The sequence below is a fragment of the Bombus vosnesenskii genome, unplaced genomic scaffold, assembly GCF_011952255.1.
Source record: "Bombus vosnesenskii isolate JDL3184/JDL3185 unplaced genomic scaffold, Bvos_JDL3184-5_v1.1 scf7180000013264, whole genome shotgun sequence".
NCBI lineage: Eukaryota > Metazoa > Arthropoda > Insecta > Hymenoptera > Apidae > Bombus > Bombus vosnesenskii.
The window spans coordinates 974,072-997,955 of NW_022882924.1; positions in this window are offsets into that span (position 1 = coordinate 974,072).

Consider the following 23,884-nt stretch of genomic DNA (forward strand, 5'->3'; position numbering starts at 1 on the left):
ATAAAAGGAGCATAGACGCGAGAAAGGGGTGACGAAGAAAGAAAAGAACTGGAAGATAGTGCTGGTTCGAGCAGCCCTTTCTCCTGCTAGACTTCGTTTGTTCGCGCAGCCAGGTATATCGATTCGTAGTCGAACGGGAGCCCTGTCGGCGCTGGAGGTCTCTTGGTCGTTCATCCCTCTCGATCGAGCCGAGTACGAGACTTTCGGGGCCTCGGGTCCGTGGCGCTCGTTTGTTCCGACGCCGCTGAGATCCCATCGTCGCATCCGTCCGTCATATTTACGGTGGCCTCCCCCTACACGGGCTTGACGTAGCCCCGCCGATAAGCAAAAACAAATGCCTGCCGATAGGTGGCAGCGATAACCAGGCCGAATAAAACCTCATAGATGGTCTTCCATTTGCGCGGAATTGGCTGCAGCCGTAAATTTCATCGCGCGAACTTCCGCCGTCTCGCGCTGCCACTTGGTCCGCCCGCCAAAGGGGATCGATATCTTCGTCAGGGATCGATGGAAACGATTCCGTTTCGCTTCTATCCGCGTAGTCTTCCGTAACGTTGCAAGAACTGGACCGTAGGAAAACGTTTTAGGAAGCTTGCTGTATTTTTTCCATCGGATGTGGCCGTTTTTGGCGCGATCGTTTCCCTTGGCACAAATGGAGCGACGGTGGATTTGTAGATTGTATTTACGTGGATAAATTCGATATTAGATGGCGCCAGTCCGCGGTTAAATCATAGAACGGTTTGATTACATTACAGTAGATTTAACCCGATTATGGTCAGACCGAGCGCAACTACGTTATCCTCAATGTGTTTTCATTAAATTAATCCATTTGTTTTGCGGTAACGTTTGAATGGTTTATCTCGGTATGTTCGAGTAAAATACGCGATAATACACTCGGTTAGAAAGGCGAAAAGCTCCGTAGTAAAAATCGCTTCGGTTCTTCGTCCTTGCCTTGCTTTGTTTCCACGGTTTTCAATCTACAGATTACCATCGGCCAAACAAAAAGCCAGGCAGAGTAACGTTAAAAATCACGGAAAATCTCCTTTATATTTTTGCTCGAAACGCGAATACCGGAGGAACGAAGCACGACGGCGATTAATTGTCACGGTGACTCGGCCGAAAAGCCCTGCGCGACCAGAGAAGAACGCCGATCCAGGCTGTCGATACCGCGGCGGAATAAAAGCTCATAGACGCTTGGTCCGCGTGGAATCGGCCGCGGCAATAAATTTGCTCGCGCGAACTTCCCTGCCGGCATCTCTGCCGCGTTCTCTTTGTCGGTGTCGATGAGCGGCTCCGCGGATATTTATGGCCCTCGAAACTGCAGATTAAAACGGTAATTGTACATAGTTTCGACCTGGACAGATCGGCCTCCAACGCGGTTCCCAGCTGGGAAATCGGTTTACGCGCGCGTTATCGGTCAGTTATAGCTTATTGAATTTACGAACGCTTCGTCCGTTCTGTATCGGGACTAGATTCTGGAATACAGAGAGTTGTGACTTCGGCGTGTACGATAAACTCGGGAAAACTTGCAGATTTCTAGAAACTTTGCGATACAACAGAACAGTTGGTCACGAAGAAATCACGACTTCGCCAAAGGGATCGTAAAACGATTTAACAAAGCGAAATGAGATGTCTTTCGTTAACAACAGCCATTAAAGTTTACGGGCCATTGACTTTCGAATTCATCGGCCTCGTATCGATATCTTAACCACCACGCTGCTTCTGGTTAACCGTGGGTAGCAAGAAGTGGCAAGGTCCACGTCGATCACGCGGCTATTCAAATTCTGAAATTAAACGCGGTTCCGAAGAAACCAACACACGTACAAGCTTCCTGCAACGATGGATTAATTCTGTCTCGATGGAATTGCAGCGGGAACAGGAAACGCCGGATCTCGAATAACCGAGATTGACGCGAATACTTCCAACGGTTTGCCGAACGAACGAGAGCTTTCAACGAAGAAACGATACTATCGAAATTTCCGCCGAATCCATAATTAGACTCACGCGTGTTTATACGTTTGTGAGAAATTCAAAGATGCAGAGACATACAAAATAGTCGACGTAAATGTCGTTGTAACATTTGGTGCACAAAACGAATCGCTATTTAAGACCTTCAATGCTCGCCTATGTTCAGAAATGTATAAATTTCGATAAAATATCTCTTAATTTCTGCAAAACAACGATTTCTTCTCCAATCTTCCCTCGTTAATTGTCCTTGTAAACTATAAACGGAACATCGTCCCTGGTCTTCGCATAGTCGATCATCGAGGAACGACTCGACGTCACCGTTCGCAGGAAACGAGTGTTTTCTATTAAGGATCGGGACGAAGAGCGCTGGCGAGAAACGCGCAACGATGGCGTTATTAAACATCGGCTACCGAATAATTAAGGAGAGCACAAGTGAGATCGGGAGAGACGGTGGCTGGCAGCGCATAGAGAGGGATGGGCCAATTTGGATAGTTACCAAGGCAAACGATACGTTAAATAGATAGGACGGCTGAGCGGTGGGGAAGCCGACATAATGAGGACCACCCGCTAGCTCCGCAAGACCCGCTCGGTACACGTACACGGTGTGTCGTCTAGTTTTGAGCTTGATGTTTCCCGGGACCGTTGCCGCGTGCATGCGCGTTTCGGCAGACCCGAAGTTTCGTATTTTAGACGAAATTTAAAAAAAAGACGGATGATAGAATCGTTTTTGTTTGGATCGACGTCGTAAGAGTATTTGGGCAGGTCTGTTAGAAAGAGAAAATTTCGATAAGCTGAGAATCGAGATAATTGGTGAAACCTACGTCGTATTTCGAACATCGGATATAAAATGTAAGATATAGCACTTCGAGGAATAGCAAGTGGATAGAATTAAATCAAAAGACGTAGAATTATGGTAACGAAAATAATTCGATATCAGCTTAGAATAATATTACGTACATATTTCGAAGATATGGTGGAACTTGCTGAATCGATACGATTGGGACACCCTTTACGTTTAAACGACAAAGTGGCACGGCGTGGCCGTTAATTATTAGCACGCCGCTATATTGAGCATGAAAACACTATTTCTTTCGTGCAGAAGAGATTCAAGTCAAATTGGCGTTAAAATTGCAATCACGGTGGTCCGTCTCCAACCCCTCCGGCCCTTCATCCCCCACCTCTTTCTCTCGCACCATCCGACGCAGCTTTCTCCGTTCCTCCCTTCCTCCCGTTCACGGAATTAGATCGTCTATTCTCAGAGAACTTCCACACGCCGGTCGTGTCTAATAGCCGTTTAGAGGGATAATTTCTTCCCGTAAAAAAACGACGAAACCGAGAGCCGGTCTGCGATTCGCGAAACGCTCGTGATTGATTTGCCCTCGAAAACATTCGCCTGGCTGATCGTTTCGACAAATTCTATTAGCTGAGTGATTGGAATACGCTGATCAGGGCACTTCGCCTCTCGATAAGCTCGGAAAGTTTAGCGAAGCCTTAAAACATTATCGAATAATTTATATTTTGCTTAGAGCACTTGGAATATCTCCAACTTCTAAAGGATATATTATCTTTGTATTTATTTGTATTAAAATCAATGGACTCGAAATTTATTAACGTCACGAATGGTAATGACGCAAATAAGCAGGGTGGCAAAAGAAAACGTTCGAGCTCCATTTATCCTCGGTAGCATTCAATACGTCAAGGCTGTGTACACTTCTTATTGTTCGGTGTACGAGCAAACACTAAGGTAAAATCACTTGTGTAACTTCATAAATATTTATCCAATTAAAAATTAGTGTGTCGAAAGAAATACAGTTGTTTCGTTCCAGGTGTCTACAGAAACTTCGAGGTCTTCGTCCGTCGCCTCTACGAAAGATAAGGTCGTTCGACTTTGATATCGATTGAAAGCACTCGAAGCGTGTATAATTAAAAAGCCGTAAACACCGCCACGCTTCGAACCGCCAATCGTGGTTCGCTTCATAAAAATGTTCTTTCACGAAACGTCGTCGAACGTTTCGTTTAAAGAAACCCATCGAACGAACGAAAGAAATCATTGAGAAAACAAATTCGAACCTTGCGATCGCGAAACGAGAAGAAACGTCGATTTATTTGGCGTGGGGTGCCGAAAAATTCGCTTTCGCCTCTGATCTGGGGTTGTCTGCGAACATGGGGTAGAATGCAAGGGGTGGGGAGGCAGACGAGGGGTAAGGGGAGGACGACGACACGGTAAAAGGCGAACGTACTCGCAGGCAGAGCCACGACAGGGGAAGGGGGGAGAAAATCGATATTTTAATTGGACAAAATAATTGGAACGAGCGAACGAATGGAAGATCATAATCTCCAGGTTCCCTTTTTGTATTGGCGAACCCGCGCGTCCCATCCGCCTTCCCGTTCTCCCAACCCTCGTCGATTTCACTCCGGCCTACCACCCTTGCCGTCCCCGCGCCACCCTCCTTTGTTTTTCCGCCCCTGCCGTCCCTCGCGCTCGACGCAGGCCATTTCACGTTAAATCGCACACATCGATCGACCCCCCGGCTTTCACGTCCCTTTGTATCGTTGTTTTTTCCCGATTTTGTATTTTAGAAAATTTTATAGCAGGTCGATAGCGGAGGAAAAAATTTTACGAGAAATCTTCGTGGACGAAATATCGTTTGGAAGAGAGCGGGATGGATTTAAGGATATCGCGGAACTGTCTGACGCATAATTCGATCATTTACCGCAATTAATAGAGCAGTTTTGCTCTTTCTACTCTTTCGAGCATTTTTTTTTTACATCTGAAATGTCGGTTCCTGATTCCTTTCCAATTAGAGGAAATCTCGTTAATTAGAGACCATCGTTGAATGGATTAATTAATTAGTAAAAATGTTCAACAATATCGCCCACGCGAATATTTAATTTATCTCGGACGAACGAAAATAACGTCCGTGTAAAAGCTGCAGTTACATTTAGCCACTGCTGAAAGAATACTAGTCCATGACGCGTAGGCGTCGTGGCTCACGCGAGCGCCGCGTGACGAGCGGCGATTCCGCGTCGTTTCCAGTTAATTAAATTTCATTTTCTCCCTGGTAAGCCGCTTTCGCGACGCGGCTGATCCCCGAGCGGCTCGGCAATTGTCTTTGCTCTTGGCCAACGACCCACCTGCGTCGCGGTCAATTCCATCGCCACTGCCATCGTGAAATTAGAATACAACCCCGTGGAAAATCACTGCGGACCCTCGTGCGCGAAACATCAAAGAGCCGTTGGAAATCCTCAGTTAAGTGGTTTAAGATGTCTGTTATACCGACTATTCGTCATCGAAGAAACGTAATCTTTTCGCGTATCGTTCGTGGGTCGTCATCTTCGATTCGAGAAGTTTCCTCTCGAGGGTTTGTTAGTTCGATTCGCGGCGAACGAAGGGTGAGAATGGACGTTAGTTGGAAGATGAATTAAATGGCTCGGTGGATTTGTAAAATTAATCGTTTAACGCGTAATTAAACGTGCAGTGTACGTAATTAGCTATTAGTCGCGGAATTTATCGAGATATAATTGAGCGTGCGTAGCCTTGTCTTGTAACGCTGTATTTTACGCATAAGTATGGGTACGAAATTGCTCGTCCATTGACACAAAATCCAGAGAGAAATCAGAGAATCGACGAAAGAAAAAAGAAGATTCGATCCGTTGCATCGTACCATATGATTAAACGAGACAAATTATCCACTATCGTATAGCACAGAAACGAAAAGCCAAGCAAAAAAGAAAATTAAAATTCCTCTCGGGGGAATGTTTAAAGGAGTCGCGGCCAATTGCACGAGGCGCCCAAATATTTTCGCTCGGATTTCATGCCGCGTGAAATGGAGCGTCTCGCGTCGGCGGAAGCACCGCAGGGAAAGGAGAAGTCGTGGAAGGAACGAGAGGAGACGAGGAGACGAAAGAGAAAGAATACGAAGGAGAAAGAGGGCTGGAGAAAAGGGGGAGGGTCACGGTCGAGGAAAAGGGTCGCGCGGAGGGCGTTAGGGCAGTCGACACCTCCACACGTGCTCGCCATGCGTGGCTAGTTAGAGCGGCGCCTATCAGCCAACACGACGGCTAACAAGTATATACCCAGAGATCTGTAGCTCGCTGCACACCGAGTGTATACTTGTTAGTCCTTAACTGGGGGACCTGCTTCCCGCCCTCTGTATATCGTGGCTTCTACGAGAGCTCCTAATAGTTCATTTGTTTCTGCTCGCTTCCGTTCGCTCTTCCTGGGAACTCGTGATCATGGCGCTCAGCTGAGTTTCGAGTAGACAATTTCGAGTAGACCGAGCGTGTGCATGCGATGGACAACGTTTTCTTCCTTTTTATCGAAACGAGGCTAAGAAACAGTTGCGTAGCGAAAAAACGTATGAAAAGTATTAGCCGTTAATACTCGTGCAAAGGAAGTCGTACGAATACCATATTTCTTGACGTGTTGTCAGCGATCGTTCGATGAAAACGACGATGAGAACGATACCGTAGACGATTCTTTGAAAAATCGCCTGATTGTCAGTCGTCGAAAGGTAGGAGGAAAAGAAACGAAGGACGAAGATGTTGAGGAATAAGGACGGAAACATTTTATCGGAGAACGTATATGTTGGCGCAGAATCTACGAACTTTCTCCTGCAATTCCATGTAGATCCGTAAGAACCTCGAACCTGCCGATGCTTCGTATATGAGAATTCCTGGAGAAATATATCCAATTTTTCAAAACTATTCTTTCTTCCTTCTGGTCCGTTCTCGGGCCATAAACGCTCGCTGGTTATAGCCGAGGAAAGTCATTGTGAGCCGCGAGTGCAGCTGCGAGAGGCAGTTCCAAAGATCTCGAACAGCGTGTGCAGTGGTGAAAGGAGAGCGGCTAGGTTTTGATCGACAGTGGAGGAGTTTTCACACGGCTCGAGAGTTTTGGGAAATCATTAATATCGTTCAGGAGAGGATGTCTACTCTCTCTCGTAAGTAGAGCGTTTAGTCGGGACGTTAATAGGCGGGCACGGAAGCGCGCGCGAGGTTCTCCGCGAGGCCACTTAACGCTTCCGCTTGGTGAAGAGGTTTTGTTGCCGCTTTTTAAGGCGTCCTCCGCTACGAGATTTATCGCGTGTTTAGATCGGCCGACGCCCGGCCAGATTAAAGCATTAAATATAAACGGTGCCGACAAGCGACCAGAAAATTGCTGCCGTTCACGAGAATCGACGAAAAACTCGTGTCCCCGATCCCCGTTTCCGACGATTCCGCCTCGATTTAGCTCGAATCACTCTGCAACGCCATACCGATTATCGTCTTTCTCCTCCTCCTCTGCTCTTCGCGGAGAACGTCGAAGTGTTGTGTCTCTGATTTTGCAATTTGTTTTTAAAGAAGCACTTCTATCAAACAGCTTTTTATAGAACAAGACGGCGATACGAGACAAATTGGAGAATACAATGTGAGCGAGTGATTATAAATCTCATTTTTCAATTTTTTATAGTATTGAAACGAAAATACAAGGTACAACGAACAAAAATTGTCTTCTTCCGAAGTCTGGAGAAAATTAAATTTTCCCTTGAAATTGTGTTCTTCCATGTGATAAAAACATAAACTCGGTTAATTTTGTTACGTTATCAGTCGATATTCGATAGATTTTCCTTCATTTTTTATTACGTCTATCTCACTCGTTTAAAGCTTCGTTTTGAATATCCGCCCACGCAGATTCTATTCCTGTTTTAAGTTCAACGATATTTCCTGTATGTGGCTTCTCCTGATCGTAAACTTCTCTTGTCAGAGTGTCCCATAGGTTCTAGATCGGTTTCAAATCAGGCTTCGATGTTGTCCATGGCAGCAATTCTGATTCGAAATTTCGAAACCACGTTTTTACAGCTGTATGGAAAGGAGCATCGTCTTCTCGTCTTCTGTTTCAGTTGCGAAAGGCGATAATTCGCTGTGTAACGTCTCCTGATTACCTTTAACATACACTTTACTCTTCGCGAAAACAATTTCACGTAACAACAAAATCCAGTTATAATCGCTGGTTTCTTGAAAATAACGAAGAAACAATGCAGAGTCTACGATTATTCACAGCACCGTATGTGCACCGGGACTGCCGAAGGAAATAGACATCGATGAAAAATATCTGTAGCCTAAAAGTTTATGACTTTTGTCCTTTCGAGAAACAACGGATTTCGTCTAACTGGATTTCGGGACGCTTGTCTGAGATTTTAGATATCGAGCGTTTAATCAAGAAATCGACACCCTATATATATCGTAACACGCTTCTATACTACGTTATCGAGCGTCCGCGGAAATACTCTTTTATTTCTTCTGCTTCTACTAATCACGTTCCGCGCATCCGCGCCAAGAATGCAACACACGCATCTCCACGTCCAATCGACTGTACGCAAAAAGAGACATTCTAGCCGAAAGGTTCTAAGTAGAGGATAAATGTAAGAAGTGGCGCGCGAACGATTCGCTATACGTATTAATCGCGGCACAGGCAATTACGCGGTGCTAACGACCAGGTTGACGTACGAGCCGTCGCGTTTTCGTAAACACGTTTACGAGGGCGTAGCGGCCGCAGCTGTAACAACCGCCTCGTGTTTCGCGAATTTCATGGACAGTCGTGTCGCAAATTGCACCTGTCACGAGGCGTCGTAATTAGCACTCGCAGCGTTTAGGGCCCATCAACCATGATGTGTGCACTCGGCTGATTTTTCTGCTCGTGACTCGAACAACACCGATTGCCACGTTCTATGTATTCGGCAATTTCAAGAATATCGCGATCTCCTGGCGATCACCGAAATGTCGCATCTGGTTGCTCGAAAATAGGATCGACGATGTTGTTCGACGTAACGTCGAATCGTACATCCGATAGATAATGCAAGCGCGTGTAACGTGAAAGTTACATATCCGAATTACTCGTAGCAATCGATAAAATCGGACTCTGAATTTTGTTCGAATGGAAATTCATTTTATAAAATGAATGTTACCAAAATTCTGAAACAATAACCGGTTAATAACGTCCGTGACTTGAATTGCTTTGCCAATTTTAACGTTGATTTATACGATACTCGATAATCGCTTGAAAAAAGAATTATATTCGAGTGGAAATCCGTGGAAGAAATTACGTTCTATATTCTTGGTTGGTATCTTCAATCCGGGAGTAGAAAGCAGCACCCGCAAAATAAACGTCGACACCAAAACCGACCGATAAAACGACGTACACGAGCGGAACTCGCGATAAACTCTCACTCGAGGGACGTGTTCCGTTCTTTTCGTGGCATCGAGGGGGACGACGGGTTTAATATAGATCATCGAGACATTCGGATTTCACGGGAAACGACCGGTGGTAATGAAGTGTTAATTGCGAGGGAAAAGGAAAGCGCGACGGGGAAACTCGGCTCCGGTGATTTAGCGAAACTCTCGGGTCCCTTGGCTTGTTAGCCGTCCCCGAGGTCGCGAATAAAAACCGCCATGGTCGAGCTAGATCGTGTCGCATTAGCGTTAATTTCCTCGGTACGTTTGCCAGCTCGTATCGTGGCTGGCATTCGAATCCGTTTTTATTCTCTTCGGATCGCTCGATCGCTACTTTTCTTCTTTTCCTTCCCTTTCGGTCGCTTCTCCGATTACGACGACTCGATAATTTCCGCTCTCTGCTGGTGTTTACTACGTGGCGACTATTAAGCCACGTTGGAAATTAAACAAAGAGGTTATTAAGAGTTTCTTTTTGCCAGGGGATAGTAATTTCGCAAATTATAGGCTTTAGAATCACACGAGGAATATCTTCAAGCATTGGTACTGCGGCACAAATTAAACGCAGTCCCCATAGGATTAAAACTCCCAACGATCGAAACATTTCCATTGCAAGTTCTCGAAGATTTCTAACATTCGAGGCAACTGAACTCGAAACTTCTGCGCGAGATCGAAAGCCCCAAAAATGAAATAATTCGATTCTCATCGAGTCCATCCACTTTGAATTCGTTTCTCGTAGCTTTTGACTTTCGAAATCTGCGTCTCGAACGTTCGTAGCTTGGAAAATCTTCGTGATACCGATATTAATCGACGCGAATGCGACACATCTGGAACACGGAATAACGCTAGTGTGGCTGATTATCGGCGCGAGATACGCGACGATGTACGATCGTGAGACGCGTCTCTCGGCTCGTTTCGAAAGCCTATGTTTAGCTTGGACGTTTCGGAGATGAATGGTCGCCGTGCGTCTCTTAAAGCCTCGTTTCGAATCTTTTTCCACCGTGGCAGCGGGACACGCGTGCTATTCTACTCTCATTTGCGGGAGAACGGCTGCTCGCATAAAGCGTCGCGCTTCTGCACACCGCTCCGCGAGAGTTGTCCGCTAATTAGAGGTGTCAAGCGACCGGCTGCCTTATGAAAAATCGCTCCACGCCACCGTCGCTGATACATCGTGATTGTTATTAATGAACGAGCCTGTTTGCGAACGTTGGATAATAGTGTTTGCGTTCCCAATAATTTGTTTCGCGTTTGACGTCTCGATAGGAAATCGAAATAATATTTATTCTGCTACGAATTTACTCTTATGGAACTTGGTAAAGTACATCGATGTTTTACGATCGTAAAGAAAATTAGCCGTTATTTAAATATTTTTCGAGCTGTTCTTTCGAACGAGGTTCGACTGCGAGGAAACGGTGATCGATGAAAGAGAGGGAAGTATTTGTAGAAATTCTCGCGATTGCTAAACGCGCGCTCGTTCGTCATCGTTAATTCGCAGACTGTTCGAACATGCCACGAACACAGACGAAAGGGAGGGCCACGCGTAAACGCGAGTAGTTACGTAGACGTTTAACGACAGGAAGTGTTGGCCGAGAAGAACATATGTTTCGGGGGTGTCGCGCGCGTTCCTAATCATTACGCTCGTGTTCGACAACTGTCTCGTTATTTCGCTCTTCGATCTTATTTCTCCCTTTTGTTTCTCTAATGGATTAAAATATTCTCGATACATCTAATATTTTAAAGTTTGTTAGTATCGTCCGTGCAACTCGCTGACAGGCTCAGTGCGCGTATCTTATAACTTCTTCTGGATAGCGATCGAACGAAATCGTTCGAAAAGTCATTTCATCGAGATGCTGCATAATAACGAAACCAGATTTCTTCGTTCGCGTCGTGACGGAAAATCAGAGCGGAGGAACACACGGCACACACGGGACAGCGCGGAAGGAAGGAGAAGTTGGTAGAGGGAATTTATAACAGCGATTACGAAGTTTACGGCGATAACCTTATTAATTCAGTCGCATTTATCTTTCCGTAAAAATTCATTAAAATGCCACCGGGACCCGAACGATCCCGCCGTTTTATCAAAGGAATTATGGCGATGACACGAGTTTATCTACCGTTTATCTCGATTATGGTAATAAGCTCGCCGACTTTACAGGCGCTAAACTCCCAACGGGATAAGTTGTCGAGACGCGAGCCTCGATAAAATCCTCGCGATAATGACATAATCATCGATATCGCGATACCAATGACCCAACGAACGTTCGACACTCAGCGGGGAATCGCACCGCGATTCTTCCCCGTCGTGCGAATCTATGACTCCTGACTTTAATACCCTGTTAACCAACGAGTAAGAAAAAGAATATATTCCGAAGAATAAAAGATATTCGAATAAAATATTGCAACGAGAGAAAGTATAGCAAGGCGCGCGACAAGAGAAAACGAAGTACGCAGGATTGTGATAAAATGGTTAAAAGGATCAGTACCGTAGGTGTAAGAAACTTTCGAGTTACGAATAGAACGATACGTATTTGAAATGAGGCTTCTACAGTGGACTGAGTGGCTTATTAGCGTATCTGTATAATAATTCAACGCGTCAAAGAACAATAGGCGCGTCCGTGTCATTGGCAACAAAAAGAAATAACCCGCGGTCTTAGCAATTCCTTAATCCTCGTATGTGCGCCTTTCGGTCCAAACCATTGCCATTGACAAATTCGGGAGACGTAAAATCAACGGAAAGCGAAAGTAAGAAACTCTGGATAGCCACTTGGCTACTAAGATTCAACCAGATATCCTGGAACTTCCGCGAACAAGGGAAAGAGCGAAGAGAGCGAGCGGGAGATGGAAACGCGAATGGCGAAAAGAGAGCAAACCGAAGTGTCCGGCTGTTCTGGCTGCGACAGGAAAGTTTGTTTTTTGAAGTCTGTATTGCTTACAAATGTCTCGGTGTAAAAAGCGAGCAGTATGCTCCTAATGAGTCTGGTTGTTAAAAGAGCTCTCCCGCCTTTTTTACGCCTGGCATGGCCTCTCTTCCACCCCCTCGCGTTCGCCACCCGTTCCTCCGCTTCCATTAGGCCGACATTGTAGCCTGGAATCTTAATATTTTCGACGACGGGATTCGTGACAGTCGGAAACCCCGTCGATTCGTTTATTTCGGGAAAACGCGCGCATGAATCCGTCGCCCGAGCGACCAAATAAGCCTCTCGAAGAACATTTTACGACCGCTAATGGCCGCGGCGGAACAGAGAGGTCGCCGACAATTTTTACGAGTCCCCCCTCACGAATCGTTCCGTCCAACCACCACGTTTAGAACTGTTTGATGCGCGAGAACCGTCTAGAAACTTGGGAAAATTTCCTATCGACGTATAGCACAGTTTCGCGTTAACTGACCATCCCAGTAGCCTCGCCAATTCTTGGAACCGACTTCTATATCAACTTCCCGATCCTATTGGCTAGCGAAGCATTTTACGATTTCGTATCGGAGCGACCCGCAAGCTCGTCTTCGGAAAGGTAGAGAAATCCAAATGACGAAACGCGTCGATCTGGTCGAGCAGATAAGATGCTAAACTAAATGGACTGTTAGCGGAACAACGCTGTAAAACGTTCTACAATTTCGCGTGGAAATGGCAGGCAAACAAATTTCCGAATGATCAAACCATTCGGTGGCAAAAAGGAAGGAGAAAAAAGAATATGCAACGTGTATATGGAGAAATGAAGGAGTCCATATAACGAAACGTGTCGACCTGGCTGTTGCTCGGAGCAGGACGCGCTAATGTCGACCGTTGTAAATGGTTTTCGGGCGCACTTAAACGCCCATTTCCTCCGAAATCCGGCCAAATCGCTTAGGCCGAGCAAAGCGTTCCAATTAAGAGGTATGCGTCTCGCTTCTGGCATCTCGGCAACGAGACGATATATTTTTTTTTCTCTCGCTCCGCTTCCCTGCGCGCTGCTCTCGCCATCTCCCTTTGTCTTCGCTGCGTCAGCTTGCGGCGAGTCTCACGGACTCTCGCCTCCTTTTCCTTCTTTGCCTTCTTCCCTTCGCGAACAAACTGCCAAGCGAGAGAGTTTCGAGCTCGCGCGTTAAACAGATGAGAATCTTTCGGTCTATTAGTGGAGCTGCCACCGTTTTGCCGCGTAAAGAGAATTGATATCTGCCCCGGTGCACTCCTCCTTCTTCCTTTTCTTCCTGTTCGACACTCCCGTTCCCGTTCTTCGTGTCCACCCCTTCGCGACGTTTTATTTGCGATTCACTCAAGCGGTTTGCGTTCCACGCGGTTCGTCGATTACTCGAGCTGGATGATCGAACGCTTGATGGATTTTCGGGCCGAATCTACGTAAAAATAAAAAGAGCGTAAAAAAGATATCGCGGGAGAATAATTATGGCGTATACGCGACAACGCGTGTTTGCGAATGGTACGAAGATCTCGCGACGAAAATTCGGAAGGAATTTATATATAGAGAGATTCCTTTAATGGCATTCGCTTATTTGAACGCAAGTTCCTATTATTTAGACGAGAAACCGTAGGTCATAGAGAAAAACGCGTGCAGATGAACCGTTGTTCTATCCATCGATACAGCGAAAATAAATATTTGCAGCGAGTAGAATCGCAGGGAAGATAAACGAATTTATTCGGCCGACTATTATTATTTATTCGGTTGTTATTGTTATTCGAGGGTAACTGAAAGTTTTTGCAGATGCTCGTAACACGGAGGAAGGCGAATTTTCAAATATTTTTAGACGTCGAAAGGGTTCAGGAAACGGTCAAAAACGGTCGCCTTTGTTTCGCGTTCGATCACGTGCAACGCGTACGCAGATGATTCGTCGCGCAGTTCCGCCGACAATTCGCGGCGATCGTAAACCTGGCCCGCAACGTCGACGAGGAATACTTCTTGGAAACGGTGAGTGAACACGTGTTTAGAATTAGGTGGCGTGGCACGAGGGGACGTATGCATGACGTCGCCGGCGAAATTTCTCAGCTCCTCCACGATCGACCCTCGATGGCAGCCTTTCTCGTAAATAAATACTCTCCGTGTAAAGCCCTCGAACGCGGAAAACAACCCTGTGTCTTCGCTATTCTCTAAAACAGGTCCGAAACATCCCTTTCTCCTTCAATCGCGACAGCACGGATCAAGGATAAACCAGAAACAGAAAGCTGGAGAAAAGAACATGTTGCGACGCCTTCTTCGTAAAGCATCGAGGAAACGAAATTGCGCCCTGGTGCAAGAAGGGAGTCGCGTTTTACCAGGAGACCGCGGCTTAAATCACGCAACGGGGAGTTAAGTGACCGAGAGCAAAGGAGGAACGAGGCGACGAACGAGAAGACAGAAGGAGGAGGAGGAGGAGAAAAAGGATAACGAGGGAGGTTGAGCTGGTATTCGCATTCCGGGAGCGCGTGCCACGATGTCAGTTTGGAAAGCGAATGATACGTAATTTATAACGGCGTGGAACTAAATACCCCGTTAGATGGAGTGTCTCGAAGGGAGGGACGAGGAAGCGGAACAACGACAGAATCTGACGTGGCGAACGAAGACGCGAAAGAGAGCGAAGGACAGAAGGCATTGGTGGATGTGGTGCGTGGAACGAGAGAATCCGAGGCCGTAGACGAGAGAAGACGGGCCGGTGCCTAAATATCGAGCACATGTCGGCTTCCCCCTTGAAACGCGCCCAACGAAAATAGAAGCCACCACCGTGGACCACCGTACGTCATCTTGCCGAACCGAAGAGTCTCTTCTCGATGCTTGGCTGTTCTGCGGCCTCGTGTTTGCTGTTACGCGGTCCTGTTTTCACGCGTTAAGTCGTCCGTCTTCTTCCTACTTCCCTCTCCGTTTTTTTACCCTTTTTTCTATTTCTTTCGCGGAGGTAGAGCGTAAAGGGTATCGTTTACTGGTTTTGCTATTCTAACCCTCCTTTTCGCGAGTAATAAACGAATAGAAGTTTGTGAGAGGAAGTTGTTTTCAAAGAGAACGAAATAACTCGGGGAATAAAATAACAAAGGGAGCGAGGCGAGAACGACAGGCATTCTCCGATAGACTGGCTGTCCTCTTAATTGAACGGGGGCCGTAAGTGCGCGATGAGTTACACCTCCCGAGATGTGTAAACCAATCAGCGTATCTTTAATCATCGGCAAACAAAGTCAGCGTTGACCGACTCGTCTCTCCTAAGATCAACGAAGTTAAATCAACGAAGAGAACAGGAATCGACTTTGTCCTTTAATTGTTGTTGCTGGTCAAAATTAATATCCAAAATTGTCGTCTCTTATAGCGGTCGTGTCGAAGACGATTTAACGACGACAGAAACGTCGACAGTGCCGTTTCCCTTCGATTAATTCGTGTTCCATGTTCCGTCGCGATCTTTCTCCTCTCGACGCCCAATTTTCCTGCTACTCCACCTTCTGTTTCTCTTATTTCATCGCGAGACAGCCGGCAGAAAAGCGGGAAAGAAGACTAGGAGCAAAAAGAGCGTCGCGAAGAAGGAGAAAGGAAAGGGAGGATGGAGCGAGGAGACGGGCATCCCCTAATAGATCGGCTGTCTTCTTAATTGACTAGGTGGGTCGTGAACGTCTGACGGCTCGCGCCTCCCGTCTCGAAATAAGCGGCTGGATTGACCGTGAATGCCGAACGAGGAATACCGACCTCCCTCCTTTAGCCTCACGAATGATGGAGATTGATCGTGGCAATTATATAATCGACGCGGGGCCGCTATGAGCGCCGACGCTGCTCGCGATACCTTTGTTCGGAGCAAGCTCCGTACATCTTTTTCAGTACCTTAGGAACAAATTTTTTTCTGCTTCGTGATACGCGACATCTTCTACGCTTCGTGAAAAATTCCCGGAAACGTTACAAACGTACGCTCGTGGAATCGTAAAACGTGATTTGTCATGTTAGCTTGAACGACGCAAACGTCGAACGATAATTGTAGAAAACGTACGGATGCGACGTTACGGAGCGCCACTTGGAAATAATTATGCTCGAATAAAGTTAAAAAGTATCAAACATATAAACGTGAAATGTTCTAGCGTCGTTTATCGTTTTATTTGAAACTATCGCCACGGCTAGCGAGGCAATTACGAGGAATTCCAGTGCCAAAATTCCTACGAATCCCGAACATAGCGGAGAATCTTTTGATGGAAAATCTTTCGCACGACTTTTACGAATGAGCGTCAGCGGGGTCCAAATTGTTCGATTGTCCGTCTCGAGTGGCTGCGGCATTGTCACCTGGCCGCAGCTGTCCCGTGCCTCTTAAATCGCAATTATGCGAGGCACGGCAAGCCGCGAAAAGGAAGGGGGCAACGGGGCCATTTTCTAGCGTTTCGGTCAAAAACTGATCCTTCAACTGGTTGACAATGGGCGCAGAACGAATCGACTCCGGCTTTACCTTTATCCGGCCTCCTTCTTCCTCCTCGTTGTCGTCGTCTTCCTCTTTTTCTTTCTCTCTTTCTCTTCTTGGCTTCTCGGCCGGTCGAGATTGCCGTATTGTCGAGGGCGTGAGGCCCTTCCACCGACCGTTTTCCTCTCTAACGCCATTCAACGCCACGAAAACGAATTGTGTGCCTCGTGCACGTTCCGCTAAAGATGAAGTCGATACGACCGAAAGAATCGTGGGTATAGCTTACTGTTTCCTTTGGTATCGAGGACACCTTTGCGTGATTTCTCCGATGGATACCATTGGAAAATTTTCGTAAAGAATAGGCCCACTGTTATTTTTCCTTTCTCCGAAGAATTACTCCACCTGCGTCGAGGTTCGTACGCCTTAAAGCGTTTTATTGTGGAAGTTAATGTGCAATTCGCTTGTAGAAACTTTGTAAGCTTTTTGACGATTGACGTCAACTTCTATTGTATACCTATTTGGTTCGAATGGAAGAAGATCATTTATCAGAAATCCCCACCGAACAATGAAAGATTCTACATTTGGCCGAATACCGTCCCTACTCGAACATTAAATACAACAGAAACAGACAACAAGAGAAACAGCTAGAACACAATTTGGAAGAATTCATCGTCGAACGCGATGAATTGTTTCGAGTAGACGATCACGAGGCTACTCGACGCGATTCACGGAAAAAAGATATTCGAGAAAATACCGATTTCGCGAATTTTCCGAGCGGGTCGACGCAAGTCTAAAAAGACGTAAACCTCGATCTGTTGAAACTAACTCTGTTAACAAAGCCACGTGTTTGAAAGCAATAAACCGAAAGGGTCGAAAAAAATTTCACACCGATCGATCTAAAGGGAAAATCGTAGACTCTGGAAACGATGCCAGTGCGAGGAACGGTCAGCGAAATTGAAAGAAGCAAAGTATCGTTTCCAGAACTTTAATGAACCAAACGTGTGGTCTCTGAGAGGCGCGAAGCGTTCTTGTCTCGAGGACTGTCTCGAATAGAAGATGTCTGAATGGTGGATTCGCGTCGCTGGTGTAAAGGATCCAGTTGTAAAAGATCCGGCGGTGACATTGTGCTACTCGGCTCGAACCGTGCACCATTCGAAGTTGTTTAAATCCTTGTAAAGCTCTCGAAAGAGGATGCGGCCGTGGTGTCACTTTCCTCCCTCGAGTGGCTCCGATTGTCGACCCCTTGAAAAGAGTGAAATTGAGTCCGACAACCCGAACCCGCAGCCCGAGCAGGTGCTCGGAACTTCCTCTCTTCCCCGCCACTTTTCCAGGGAGGAATCTTCGTAAAATCACCGAGTCTGAAATGGATCCGGAACGCATTACCGTAATGGAACTCGATCGCTTCCCTTGGAATTTTTCATTTCTCGTCCGGGAATCACGACCGTATTTAAGACACCCGTTTTGATTTTTACGTGATACGAGTCATTCGCAAGCTACACCGATCAGCTCCGTAGATCGAAGAGTATAGAACAACGACGACGTTACATACGCTGTTTTCTAAATTTACGATTCTTCTGGTTGCGCAAAATTTGTCTGTAAATGAGTAGAGTTTAGTAGCGATGTCGAACTCCGAAATCTTTTTCTTCGAGCAAAACCATAACAACAGACTTTCTGATGAAAAAGTTTCTTCGTAGGCTGTACTAGAAAGCGACGTAATCGATATCGAGAGATTCTTTTTCTTTATCTTTACACGTGCATACATATGTATATCGCGTGTCGTTCTTCCACATTCACGCGCAGAATCCCCCGTGCTCGAAGCTTCTCCAAACGAGTCATTTCTCACGCGACGTGTCAAGATCGACGTTGCTCGCGACGTTCGAACGTCGAAAGCATGCGATCGAGGATAAACGTTTTAATAAAACAGCCCGCAGCAAGAGTCACAAGACGTTCTTAAATACCGGTATTCTTCCAGGCGAGTGACTCGGAATCAACGGGTCCCAGGGCTCGTCGTTCGTATTAACGCGGCGTTTGTCAGCTAACGAGCGGTTTGATGGGCCGCCGCGGAAAAGGCATAGAGGGAACGAAATCTCGAAAAACATCCTCGGGGAATCTCGATACGTCGTGGTCCCGCGACGCATTAATTTCCCTTCTTTCTTTGCCACTCTTTTCGATCCACTGACTCGGTATAAACTAATTTATTCTCGTAAAGATGGGATTAACGCGGCAGGGAGAACGAGTTATCTCGTCGTTTTGTAGAGATCCGATGGCCACTTAAGCTGCCATTTGTTCTGTGTAATGGGCCGTGATCCTCTTTTTTTTTCTTCTTTGGAATCCTGATAGATCACTTTAGGGGGAAATTATGGCTTGGTATATCGTGTTAAAAGGTATTACGAACTCCTATAACGCTATTATAACATTTAAAATCACGTATCCATATGTCAAATGAAAAGTATTTGACTAGCTTAACGACCGAAGGGCTGCTTCGCTCGCACGTAACGCGAGTAAGCCGGCAAACACCAATTTAAAATTAATCAGAATCAAATTATTTTTCCAAACTCGCTGTGAATTTATAGTCGATCGATAATATTCGTGACAATATACCTTCGTAGCTTCGAGCATGAAACCTGTAACTTTCTTTCTCCTCTAATAAATACGATCTACGGTGGCTAGAAAAATTACACGCACATTGATCGGATCCAAATGTATTCGTACGGTTCGATTATAAAAATTTGAAATATGAAAACGAAAGTAACGAAGAAATACTTTAATGGAAAACGAGGCCATGTAGCGATACATTTTGTGACCACAGTCCGCTGCCTTTTTATTCCTCTAAACGCTTCGATTCTCTAACCAAGATTAAAGAACAGAAGATGAACAACCGAGAAAAACTCTGTTATGCAAGTGCCCTGATGTTCGTCCGAAAGGCAAACGATCGAACAAACAGGATGATCCGCTCAACAGGTTAATGAGCGAAATTAAGGAGACTCGCAACACGCTCTATAGGAATCGAATGTCGTCGGTGGAATAGAAGGCGATATAGTGGTTGGAGGGCTTGGAAGAGTGATATACAGTTCGGTAATGGTGGCGGACGATCCGACACCTGGCCCCGTGGCCCCCTTTGTGAGAGGTGGCTGAAGAGCGAGCTCCACGCCATCAGTGGTCCCCCATAAACTCCGGCGTGCATTCAGCTAAATGGTTCTAAAGTGCTTTGAAAATACGAGCCCGCTACGAAAAGCGTCTCTCACCGCCATGAAGGCAGCCCTTTTATCTCTCTCTCTCTCTCTCTCTGTCTCTCTATCTCTCTCTGTCTCTCTATCTCTCTCTATCTTCACCAGCCAAAACGATATGGGTGGTTTCTCTGGAGAATAAAAATGCAGATTAGGATTAACAAGCCGGGACGACGATTCCTGGCTTCCGTTGATTTACCGTCGTATAATTTTCATGGACGGCGTGCGCTCGCACGGCCAACGTAATTTTTCCCTTCTTTCTCTTTCTTTCTTCGTGCCCATTCCACGATTCGTGTTTGTTGAGATACGTTATTAGGATTATTTGCTTCCGTGTAATTTTCATTCGACCCCGGATTAAGGCAGTGGAATTTTCAAGCAGCCAGAGTTTTCTCGTTTCGAGTTACTGATTGCGATTCGTGCATCGATTCGATGGAATCGTTGTGGCGTGGAACGTGGAAACGGTTGGAAAAGATAAGTACGAAGCGTTTAAACACGCTGTTCGTGCTTTGGAGAATATCTACCGAGCTGAACGTAGAGATCTTCCGATCGAATTACTTCGTAGATATGGCCACGTTGTTCGATGTAGAATGGAAAACTTCAAATTCGAGAATTCATATCCGCGGATAAAGGTTGTTTTATAGCGTTTTAAGCGTTTTATTAAATGCAGTTGGAAAGCGCAGCTCGAATTATCAGATTAATATTACATAGCGAACTTTTCGTCGAAGCCAGCGAGAATAATTCGAGCGACGCGAGTGCGTGGGTAGAACAAATGCGTACCGCGTTCGCATCGTTTCATCGATCCCGGGAATCAAAGGCAAAGTGTTAGCTGTACCTGACGAAAATCGCGCGTTACGGTAATCGACGCTCCGCGATTTCGAAAATTCCTAGAATCGTCGATTCTCTTCGCATGTTCTCGAAACTATTTACCCTGTAAACTGTTCGCGGTATCGTAACAAAAAGGTCAAAAACTATTCTTCCTTCGGAAAGCCTGAAAGCTACTATCGCTTGTAGACAGAACGTTCTAAAAATATTCCTCGTTTTTTCCAAATCACATTCACTTTCACGCGTTTTAATTAGATTTTTAAAACTCGTCGTTTCGAGCTCAAACTTCGAAATGTCCGATCGTTCGTCAACGATGAAATAACGAGTTCTTATGGGACATAGACAATCAGAAATCGATCTTCCATTCTCCTAGCAGCTCGTGCAGAACTGCGGAGGTAGCCGTGCAAGCTGGATGCTTTTCGTCGTGGCTGTACGTCGTCCCTTTGCAAGGAGGTGTGACTATGTTTGAATACACTGTTGATTGGGCCATAAATGTGTCTCTCAACGTACAAACACCTTCCTCTCTCTCTCTCTCTGTCTCTCTCTCTCTCTCTCTCTCTCCGCTCGAGCATAGTCATTTTCTCGTTCGGGAACCTCGTGGCCGGAGGGCCACACACAAGACTACAGCCGTTTGATTGGTACCTCTCGGGATAACGTGGCGTGATGCAATTGAATTCTAGTTTGAAAGATGGTCGCCGGACAATCCCGCTGTGCTCGACTCGAAATTACCTTTTCCCGATTACTTTACCACAAACCGCATTTTTCTTTCCTTTGTATGGCGCTCGAGGAGGGCGCGAGAATAATATTTATAGAATTATATACGTGTACATTGAAGATAGGTTACGTTATAGCGTTTAACAGGCTGCAGGGTCGGACGTCGTGGTCGAGGAAACTGAAAGTGCAATTGCAATTTCGTAGTTGAACGCGAGCCAAAGGCAAACACGAGCGAATAATTGCAGCGAAATGTAGCGGCATAGCGACGACACGAGCTCGGTACCGAACGATCGCTCGGCAAATTCTTGGAACTGTCAACAATTCGGTAACGATGGGTGGTCCCTCGCGATACGTGCGGTCCGATGTACATCGGTGCAAGGTCGTTGCACCTCGCTGCTACGTCGTTTACCCGAGAGGATGATTATTTGGAAAACATACGCAAGATGGAACTGATTGGACGCTAAAGAATCGTTACGTACGAGTGCGTACCATACGAGTTAGAAAATCTCGAAGAAAAAAGACGCTTGCTTCTCTGGTGGTACGATGGAGCGAAAGGCACGCAGCAAACTCGGTTCAAAGAAGGGTAAGTTGGCGAGATGCAAGCTGGGATCATCGGTTGCATCATCGCGAGACATCGAACTTCCAAGAAGACCGTCCGTTTGACGGATCCAATTAAGCGGGACCACGGCAAGGTCATTAGCATTGATACCGAAATTCGTGTTCCAATCAAAAGGCATTCTTCGTGTATTCGTGCTGAGGTCATCGCCGCGGCGCGGCGGTCGAAGATTCACGATGATCCTGATCGCGATAAGTAGGAGGGGGAGAAGGCGGATCGATCGCGATAAATCTCTAATAAAATTAAACTTCGTTTTTACGATCGACTGATTATCGCACGAAGAGACCAAGCGAAAGTTGAAAGCAAACGAGCCTGTAGATGATACGAAGAAGCAGGGAAAGGAATAGAGGGAAAAAGGAGGAGAAACGCGACTACCGCAGCTTTCGGACGAGCATCGCGAGATATTAAATCATCGTACGCGGCCGCGTGTCGATGAACCTTGGAAATTAATTTCTCTATTCACCGCGCTGGGCGGCCGTGTATCAAGGTCGCGAGCTCATTAGCCATTGATAGCCGCATTCGTGGCCCAATCAAAGGGCATTCTTCGTGCGCGTCCGTGCTGACGTCAGGTCTCTGTCCGACGAACGCGTTGGCCAGGAAAATCGAAATCCTTCGGGACGTGTGGCCGTGTCTCGTTCTCGAACGAGCAGAAGAAACGATCGAGGCGAGAGGGAATAACACGACGCTTGGTAGAAGAAGATAAAAACCGAAGGAAGGCGGAAGAGGAGGAGAAGGAGGAGAAGGAAGAGGAGGCGGTGGATAGAGCGTCGTCCGGGACAGAGGGAGAAAGTCGAGGCCCGTTCAGAGACTAGTTAGCACCTTCTCTTAAGTCCGCGCGTTCTCGAATCAAGGCGCGCATTCTGCTTGAGCCAGGCCGGCCAGCCCGGCTACAATGCCGCATTGTACTTAAATCAGATTCAATTTGGGCCCCATTGAAAATTACGCTTAATAAATTATTTGGGCAATTCATAAATCCGACTCGTGCGGTGCCTGACTGCTCCTCGGGCTCTCGTTCTCCGAGGACTCGCCTCCATCCGACCGCGCCGTTTGCCTCTCGCTTTCGAAACGGCGCAAAGCTCCTTTCCAAAGACCGTTTACTAATGGACCAACCTGGCTAACGTATCCCAGGGACGTATTCTCCTATCTCTCCTAGCCGTAATTTCCTAGTCGAGTTTGGAAAGGTTCGACTACCGGGTGCTACGGATACGAAAAATCTTCTGGAAAATTTTGTTCAAGATTCTTCGAGCTACTCGGAACGCGACAAGTACATTTCCACGATTGAAAATTATCAATCACGATGGAAGATTAAAATTGTAATTTAATCGTTTGTTTACTTGTTTATCGATGACTACGTATAAGGCCTTTGATGTTAGATAAAAGGGATATACAAGCGAAATAAGAGAGGAGGAATATAAAAGAAAAGCTTGGCAATTATTGCGTCTAATTGATTGTTAATTATTTATTACGAAACGTAGAGTAGATACGAGTTCGGTATTAGAGTAGTTATCGTGGAGTTAAAAAAATGTTTTCTACGCTGTGATTAATAATACAGACCACGTGATCCAGCTAATACGGTCGCCTCCCGTAAACATTCCAATCTTTCTACGCGCAACTGCTTACGACGATTATCGAATTGCGTAATGAGACGTCGTTGGAAACGAAAACAATATTCGCTAAAATTTTCAGCAAGAGAGGCGTTCGAAGTTGAAAGCGATTCAAACGGACGAATGCGGCCCTGAGCACGATTAAGCTCCGCTCGGAGGGTCACCAGGTAAATACGCACGCGCTCTTACATACACGCGGACCACGATTATCGACCTGCACGTGTACGTCGTTTATACTACAAATTAGTAGGCAGTTATAAATGACACAGTATCCTTATTATCGTACTAGGCTTATTCCCGGGCCTCTCGCTGACGTTTGACCGACTGTCCGCTTTCCGACCACAGAGCGTGAAACGACGAGTTTCTTCCGAGGATTCTGGCCACGAAAAATTATTCGGCCCAT